Genomic DNA, 10170 nt, shown 5'->3' on the forward strand with positions numbered 1-10170 from the left:
GACTGCGGCACCATTGCTTCTCTAGCTCTTTCAGAGCTACTGAGTTGCAAAGTCACCCTCTTCCCTGAGAAATCAGTGTCTCCTGCTCTGAGACTCACTCTCTTTACATGGTTGCTCCAGTCCTGACAGTTCTGCCTTTCACGAACCGTTACTACTGACATGCCCAAAGTGACCATCCTCTATCTGAACAACACTCTTAATTCTTAAGAGTAGGAATTTTCTGCAGTATCTGTGCTGGTGGGCTAATTAGAATTTAGCGTTCCCCTGATGAAAGCTAGTTTCAGTCTGAACAACTTCTTGAATAGACTTAAAACTGCTTAGGGCATCTCAGCTCTGTCTGGCCTCTGCTGGCCATCACGTTGCCATAGCCCTGCCAGCAGAGACATCTAGCGGGGACAGCTCCGACAAGGGTTGCTTCCTGCCTAGCTCAAAACCTTCCCGAATGACATAAGTTAAATGAAGCGAAGCATTCTCTGAAAGCTCGGTTGTGCCTGGATCAGGGGTTTTGCTGGCATTGCTAGGTGTGATTTTTCCACGCTTATAGTCAACATAGCTGTGCTAGTAAAAAGTTGTGGTAGAGACATGGCCAGATTCCCTCAAACCCTTGTACATAGCCTTGGCAAAACAAGCCTTAAACTTTTTTAGAGCCAAGACAACTATACCCTTCCCAATTAATAGTCCAGTCTTTGTTCTCTCAGTGAACCAGCGTTGCTCATGCGGGGTTGGCTTACCTCTCCAGTCACTGCTCCATGTCCCACTTGAAATAATTTCATGGAGCGCATATCTACACTACTGACTGTCTACATGCATCCTGTGCTTTTGAAAACTAAATCAAATCCTGTGCACATACTTCTTCTAGCATGTGAAAAACCTCGGTTGCCTTTGTCCGCAGTACACGCTTGTACTCGTATACTGTGCTGGATTTACTGGCAGTACATTGCTGGTTTCCTACCCCTGTATGTAGAACGGGTGCTGAAGTATTGGGTTCCCGGTCATGACTTAACAATCCTTATACAGAAATTATGTTAGCATATGACTTGTTTTTGCCCAGGATGATGCTTAATTTTGTCCATGGTATAGTACCTGAATACATTAGAAAACATTTTTGTGTCTGCACTTGGTGTGTTTGTGATGTGTTGCCAATCTTTAGAGAGAAAAAGACACTAAAAGAACTTTGGAGCATTGTTGAGATATGCGTAGGTGTTGGATGTGGCGGCAAAAAAGAAGAAACACAGAGACAGATGTGAAAATTTTGATGGATACTGTGATCAGGATGGATGGATACTGTGAACCCATAGATAATGGGTTCAAATCCTTTTGCAGAGATGAGATAAAGACCAGTAGCTGCAGAACTTTCCATGAAAAAATTAGATAGAGATGAATAAAAGACATTTGCCCCAACCACATTTAGTGCCACAGGACCACCTCCTAGTGCTCCTTCTCTTACTAGTCTCTTGTTCATTTGAATGGGAAACCTTACCATACATTAGTAAGCCAAGTTCAGCCAACAAGGCAACTGCACAGATAATTCACTGACACTTTCAGCACTTGCATAAATTTGGTGATCACCGGAGAAGCAAGGCAGTCAGCTTCTCAAATTTGTTTGAATGCAGGTTCCAAATGGCATGCGATTATGCAGTCTGCTGAAATCCACACCGGTGTTTTTACATGAAGTGAACAACAAACAGTGATAAAATCCCTTAACTGACTTACACAACTGAAAGATATTCATAAAAGTAATGCAAGCCCAGGACGAAGGAAAGCAAGGGAAGTAGCAGGGTTTACATTATGTCAGTCCTATTTTCAAGAACAGCTGCTAAAGCATGTTGTTCATGGACAGCGAAACTTCATGGGCTTTTTCACACTGATATTTAACAAGGTTTTCAGTGCTAATCTTGTTCAGTTCTATAAACACCTGGTTTGAGGGAAGAGGTAATTCACAAATAGTGTATTGAACCTCATTAATCAGATTATATAAATTGGGAGACTTGATTTATTCACTACATAAAAGAAAAACTTACATGCAATTCTCTGTACTTTCAGATTGGAAATGCGAGGATATGTGTTAGTTCCTTGCTATTTTTTTAATATTTAAATAAAACCTTCTGGCAAAGCCACAGCAGCTTCTCTTGTTTTTTTCTTTCTGCTTTTCACAGTTAAGGAGACAGCAATGTGCGCTTAACAAAAACACAGAGTTTTATTAGGCTTAGACATATGTGCAAAAGACAGCTTGAAGAACAATGCTTTCAAGGTATGCTAATCATCAGCAAGAAGTAAATATGTTATTGGCACAACAACCAAGAGCAGATAAGGCCTTCAGGAGATGCTTAGGCTTTGAGACATGCTGCAGTGCAGCTCCGCATAAAGGGTATCTCACAGCCTCCAAGGGAGCTGCTGCATCTACTTGTCACGGCCCAGCACCACTCTCGGTCAGTGAGGCTGAATGACGTAGCTCTCGGACGTCTCGTTCTGAAGTTCACTTGCTTAGCACAAGTAAGCTCCAGCGTGTGATACCAGCAGCTCAACTGTGCCCAGACAATACATCTCACAGAACGGGCTTTGGCTGTAGCCACCATAGACGATGAGGTCCAAACCCCACTGCTTGTCAAGAGCTGCCTGATACCACCCCACCTTGGAAGTCACTGCTCTTCCACAGCTGCTGATGCATCTTCAGCATGTGAAAGCTCCGGATCTCAGTTCAGACCTGGGTTAGAAGAAAACAGAAAAATCCAAATTCTAGCTGGAGTTTTGACTAAACCCATAGTAAGCAAATATGTAAGCCGCTGTTCCAATAGATTTGAGGGGTCAGCATCCTCTGAGAGTGGGAGCGGTGACAGGCAGCCGGGGTGGTGGGAACCGAATGAAGCCTGGGAACAGTGTTCTCTTCACGCTGAACAATGTGTCTATCCCTGGTATAACTCTGAGTTAAACAGCTCTCACCCTAAAAAAGGAAAGATATCTTCATTTACTGCTTAGTTGTTGTGTACATTTATAAGTTTGGACTACGACAACACCTTGAGAAATAAGGACGTAACTAAATATTCAGGTTCTTCAATCAGAGAATATACTTGATTTTTTTTTTTTTGCTATATTTGAAAAAGTTTTTGAATTGCATACTAGTCTAAGTTGCTCTATTATGGTAAACAGATGTCAAATCTTCCTGTAAAAAAAATTATTATAAGTACATTTTAGGGGTGGGTAGCTGTTGTCCTTGATGTGTATATAGCACCGACCTCATTTAGGCTGACAATCTGTGAGTGGAGCTATATACAATTAAACCATGAACCACCCCCCTAGGATAAGGACTCTGCAGTGGAGCACTTCAGCCCTCCATGGGCAAGATCTACCCCATCAGCCCTGAAGCTGCATGTGATAAGGTTTGCTTGTGTGAGCCAGTGCTGCATGACTGGACTGTTGGGCTTTTTCCATTAATCACTAACATATGGATATACAGAAAATAATTTCAGCTCCATCCGTCAGTCTGCTAGAAATGTTTTCATACTGCGGCATATAACGCATAGAGTGAATAATAACTTTTTGCCCTCCGTGCTTAGTTAAAAAAGAAAACAAAAAATGACATAAATCCACACTTACATGATATCCCATGTACAATGCCATCTTTCAGCTATACCAATTTTGCATTTTATTCCCTTCCATTTAGCCTTAAAAATGAAAAACTGACTGACTCTCTGGTTTAATAGGATCTTCATTGCTAGAGGGCAGGATGTGACAGTACTGAGATATGGCAACTCCAAAACACTGCAGATCTACCGCAAGTTTGCTGAGGGAAAATCACTTTGTTGTCAGTCGTGCAGTATAGAGGACAGTTTGGCACAGTGAATAGGAACTATTAAGAACTGAGCAATTTTGAGGCTAGGAACCCTTGCATGTAGGAAGCATTTGGTACTTATCTTACCCCATACTTATCTTTTTTGCATCATTCTTCAAAACCATACAGATTCAGCAGAAAATTACTTTGAAATTAAAGCATGAGTAAAGAAAAGCCGCACACGAGGATAAATAAGAAACAAGTGACAGCAATATATTAAGGCTCTTGCTTATTAAGATAGATTTCGGCAAATGTCTTGGAAGGGTCTAGCTGTTTGTCTAGACTTTCTAGGACAGGTCATTCAAGGGCACATGCAGTTCGTCATCAGAACCGGGCTCTGCACAGCGCAGCTCTGAACCAGACGTGTAACGAGAGGACTGCGTGCTGCTCTGGATTAAAGCCCCTTTATCGACCCTCAGTACAGTTGTGCCGCTTTATGTCAACTCTTACATGCATTCCAATCCCAAACAAGAATGCTTGCATCAGAAATTAGGAGAAAACTGCAATATTATTCTATTACATCACTATATATAGCACTGTGGTTGTATCAGTCTCCAAGGAAAAAAATCTTTCAAGAACATTTTCTAGTGTAAGATGAAGCCTGTTGACTTTCCCACTGGCAAAATTACATTTGCTTGTGGCTTTTTATTCCTGGCATGTGTTTTTGGAGACGGGTCTCCAAATCTGGCAGAGCCAAACAGCTGCAGCCTGTGGTGGCCATTTTGTAACAGCTTGCTGCTTTTCTCTCTTTCCGTGGACAAATACCGAAACTGTGTCTTTTTTTCCTTGTAGCTGACATAATGGTGTATCCTCCCAAGAATAATAAAAGAAGACTGGAAACACAATAGTTGGCCTTTTATCTAAATATTTTGTAAATATCACTTGAGTATTTTAGGATTAATGGCCTATTTGCATTTTTCAGTCAGACACATTGTCTGGTTCTTTGTCTTTCCACTTTCTTCTGCTTCTGTGTTTACTGGTGTCAATGTTCCTTATATATAAAGAAGTATTATCAACCCAGCAACTGATGGATCTTTATTACTGTTATCCCAGGCTGACCCAGTTAGTTAAGGTGATTAGCAGATTCCATGCATTTCATGAACTATGAACATGTATTTAAGCCCTTAAAATAAAATTCTCAATTGTCTTTTAAGAGCACTGTATTTTTTTAAAACCATGCATGCTAACAAATTAGCAGTCAATAGTTTGGAAAAATTATTATTTTGTCCGGTCTAAGCAGCAAGTTCTAAAGTCACAGCCGAGCACAGGGCAAACATTATGGTTTCATGGACTTCTGAGGAGAAAGGATGGGTGAAAAGGCAGGGATGTAGAAGGAAACAGCTTCTTTGCAAGGATTAATGGAAACATAACTTGTTCAATAACTTCATGCAGCTATACACTGCAACCAAAATAGCACTTTTGGACGATACAAGTGCTCCTCAGAGAATCATTTAAGAGTTCCTAGATTGCTATATAGCATTTACAAATCAAGAGGATGAAATGCTTGCCAGATACCGAAGGCATTTGATCACAAGAAGTACAAATGAAGGCACAGGCAAGGAGAAAAGATAGACAGCTCAGGGAAAAATACTGGGAGAAATGATAAAACAAATCGTTTAGGAAACTTCACCTAACAGAGTGACAGTCTAGTTCATCATTGTTATTCAGGCAAAAACAACTTATGCAACAAGGCTGTTAGAAGTGAGCAACAGACTAACTGGAAAATAAGATCATGGAAAATTAAATAAAGTTTGGAAAAGTAAGGGGGAGACCTAAACAACTATGAAGGCAGAGTCACATAGGGAGCTTTTTCTATACTCAGAACTGTCTAAGTTCTGAGCTTTGAATGTATGCTGGGAGCTAAAAATAAGCAAACATTTTCTTGACATATATCTTGTTCCTTTTTGATGATTTTTGATGTGCCAGGAAGACTGAATGTGATATTTCCTTCTTCTTTTAAGAGGAACAGAAAAGGACTGCCCATATGCGCTTACCTATCAATCATTTAAGAGTATGAAATACAACAATTCTAGCATATTCGGGGGGGAGATCTTGGTATACATGCTGATGTAGAGCTCCAAACATATTTAAACACTAGCTTATGTATATTGATGTGGAATCTTTCAATAAATGCAGATGTGGCACTCCAGAGGATTGTGCATGCCAATTTTTGGATGTCACAGCTGCCTGCAGTTAAATAATTGCACATTGAAATAAATACATTAGTGTCTGCATATATTTGTAGCACCTGAATACAACACAAGGCAGCCAGATATATCCACTAAGTATGAAAGGTTGCTTGATGAAAACAGATGTCCCACTGTTTGGCTCCAGAAGTCTGGGTACATTATGCAACAGGGTTGTGTGTGAGATTTTTGACTGTGAACTTTATCACTATAGAGAGGTCGGGTTCTGGCATTCTTGGCACGAGTGGGAGAAGGGTGGCATGAGGTGGACTGCCAAGCTGGCTGCCAGGTACCAGTTTCAGACGAGAACTTCAGCTGGGGTACAGCTCCATGGAAAGCAATGGAGTCTGGAGATTTGTGCTGGCTGAGGATCCTGCCCACATAATCCTCTCTGGTAAGTGTTCCTATGCAGGTGAATTATTTTCAACACATCATTTGTAAAAAATACAAAGTGAAATGATGCATTTAATTTCTACCAAAAAAATCTTTGGTCTAGATTCAAAAAAATGAAAACCAGTGGTGATCTTTCATTCAATAGTTCTCTATATCAGCGCTCACAAAACATATGAGCAATCAGCAGAACCTATACTCCCAGCTTCTACACCCCAAAAGAGAGACAAGAGCAGAGAAGAAGGGTGAGGCCAGCTGGAAACAAATGTGTCTGAACCTGCCATCCTTTGTCTTTCACAACTATCTAGGAAGGGGGACTTGGCACTTGAAGACAGACAAGGGCATTTCTGGGTGGAGCCTAGGCTGGAAAACATCCATAGTTCACAAAATACCTGAAATTGGTTCTTTCTGTTGCTAAAAAACCCTGTCATTACACACTGTAACTGATAAGTTCCATGCTTGCGTTTTCATAATGCAAGACAGAAACTCAAAAAACACCATGAACGATAATTTCAGGCATTGATTTGCCAAGGCAAAACTTAGAATAATCAAATCATTTAGACTGGAAGGGACCTTGGGAGGCCTCTAGCCCAACCTCCTGCTCCGAGCAGGGTCAGCACTGAATCCAGACCCGGTTGCTCAGGACTTTGTCCAGTTGGGTCTTGAGAATCTCCAAGGAAGAAGATAGCACAGCTCCCTGGGTAGCTTGTTCCAGCACTGACTGTCTTCCTAATGATTTTTTTCCTTACGACAAGTCAAAAATCTCCTCTATTTCAATGTATGACCACTGTCTCCCTTCCTCCTACCAGACACCTCTTCAAAAAGACTCTTTCTTCTCAGTAACCTTGAGTGGTGGAAGGCTGCTAACAGGTTATCCCTAAGCCTTCCTCTCTATCATCTTCTCTATTTCTTCATTCTTAACACTTTTGGAGCTGAGAATTGCACTACAGTGTAGTGGTTTTCAAAGTCATTCTCTCAATTTTCAGAATGTGAACAAGCTCTGTAAACAGGTAGGATCTTTCTTTTTTTTCCTGGCTGTTAGCAATTGGAGTAACCATATAATACGGCTGGAGCTCAGCGAAACATAACACTCTGCTCTGCAACAAAAAAAGCTTCACACAGCTAGTTCTTGCAAGAGAGATTCCCACTAAGTTAGTGCCACCAGATTCCACATCAGCACAAAATCAGAAGGCATTGGAGAGTGCTTAAGATTTTTCTGTATATGCATGCACAAAACTGTACTAAATATGAATTTGGGCTGATCCAAGACCACATGGTAATGAATTTTCACTGAACAGAGTGATACCAGGGATAGACGGTATTGGCTGCTGATATGAAGAAAATCACTCCAAACCTTTTTTAAGTTTATGGAAATAATTGACATCAACAATTCCAGTAACTGCCTGCTGAGAATATGGTTTAGGTAGCCACACAGTAAGAAGACAGAATAGTCCCTCTTGGAGGGCTTCGTGGGAAAGGGAAGAGCTAGAATAGAAGATAATATGAGAAAAAAAAAAAGAAAAAGAACACGAAGACATATAATACAGAGACTGAGAAGACACACGTAAAGCTTAGAGACATTTAATTGTATTACTTCTCATATTATTTGATCTTTAGCATAACTTGTATAATTTTAGCTCTGGATATTTTCTTTCACTGTGTATCAAAATAGCGTAGGATGATTTAAAAAGAAAATACCTCCAAGAGTTATCGTGATTTTTTCAGTACATTAGTATTGAGATGTCTGTTGTACTAGACACGAATGCAGAAGAAAATAGTCCCTATCTCAAAGAGATTAGAAACCAATGACACGAAGGTACAGATAAGTTAAACCCAGACAGAATCCCGTGGAATGAAGCCCTAACAGATAAAAACAATAGGGGACAGATGGAAAGAAATTTGGTTCTCCTACAGAAGCCCAGGACAAAGCTGCGAAAATCACTGCTGGTTTCCTGTGTGTGTTTTGACAAAATGTGCAAAGTTGCAAGGACAAGTATTTTATTCTGGCCAGCAGCAGGGAAACCCACAGGGTGAAGAGAACCGTTTGTCACGCATAAATTGTGAGATGTTTTTGCATCTAAACTTTTAATTAAAGTTGCTGCTTTTACTCTACTGCTGGTGGAAGCCATAAGGGTGACGTATTAGCTCTCCTGCAAACAGTATGGGTGCTAACTGTTAGAGATTATGAACCAGCATTAAATCTGGAAGAAACCTGGTTTATGATCTTACACAGGGATCCATGTAAATGATCCAATTTTTTTAACACAGCTATCACAGTTCTCAGAAATACCAAGCATATGAAGCCATTAAGGCCTGCAGTTACCCATATACTTATGTACAGATTAGGGCTCTAAATTACAGTGATAGTATTAGCACAGGCCCTGGTTAGCTCTACAGTTAGCTTTGTGCTGGCAGATGCCTCCTCATGCGATTTCACAGAGGCTTGGCAGGGGAAGAGAATGTCACCACAAGAGAGGAGCCAGGGCTTGTTCCTCTACTGCCTTACGCTGCCTTGCGGATCTCAAGGGGCTCTTCAAACTAAGCGTTTGACAGGGTGGGCAGGGGTAGGGTGGCCAAAGGAGGCAAATACGTGTAAACTGTGCCATCTGCTGCTGCCAGAAGCCTCAGAGGGTGGAAGAAGTGCAAGAAGGTGCTCAGTGAAGGTGAGATGGGGTGGAACGGGGCAGAGTGGAGACAGCTGGATGACACTGATGGAAGCAATGAATGTGCTAAAGTTGAGCATTGAGATGTTATGGTTCAAAAGCAGCTCTTTTGAGCTGGTTCCCCAGCATTTGTGAATTATCATTGCATTCATTGGGCTATTATTCCATACATTTGTGCAAGCATACAGAGTGGAAGCCAAAGAGGTAAGTGGTCTTGTCAGAGGTTACATAAAAAAATCAGCACGGGAGATGGGAAGAGACTTACTCTTGAGTGGAAGTCTATTGATTTTTTAGCTGCTGGGCACATTTGGCTGCTGAAAGATTCCTAGGGCTCAAATGAGATACAAGAATGAATAATTCACAGCAGACCTCAAGGATGAGAAATTTTTGGCTACGCCTTTTGCTTCTCCGATCATTTCTTTTCTCAATTATTTTAGTGGAAGATGATGAAAAGTGATACAGAGATAAAAAACTAATGGGATTTTTTCTTCAGCAGTGGAAGCATGGATTGTGAAGGTGCTTAGAAAAATAGCTTATGATCATACCCTAAAATATGAAGGATGTCAATGCAGTGCCTAAACATGCGCATCTCAGCCTACTTGGGTACCTGACCTGGTCTCCAGCTGGCACTCTAGAGGGAAGCAGCCCTCCCGTGGTTCCTCTGCCATATCTTGTAGCTTCATGTGGAAGTCTTTGTTTCCCTGGCTTATCTGGAGCAGCATTAGACATCTGAATCAGTCTGGAACAGTCTGGTGCAACGATGTGGGTTTTGCTTAGCTATTAGATTTTGAAAAGATACCAAATGAGTAGATTTATGTTTGGCTTTTGCAGTGTAAGAACTCAGTTCTGCTAGACGTCCAGCATCTTCCATTTCTATTAAAGTTAACCAGGAGTAGAGGTACCTCCAGAGCCAACAATCCTTCGTCCTTTATCATCTCAGAAAAGTGTGTTTAGGCAAATAAAGCTTAATTCAAAGACTGGTTCTCTGCTTTAGTGCAGGCTGTTTCAAGTCCATAAACAGCTGGGTTTGGTATTGCTATGTAGTTAGTTCCCTTTTTTATTTATGTCTACACCTTCTGTGCTTTGGGATTTGTTTATGCGA

Source organism: Struthio camelus, chromosome 2 (assembly GCF_040807025.1).
Source record: "Struthio camelus isolate bStrCam1 chromosome 2, bStrCam1.hap1, whole genome shotgun sequence".
NCBI classification, from domain to species: Eukaryota; Metazoa; Chordata; class Aves; order Struthioniformes; family Struthionidae; genus Struthio; species Struthio camelus.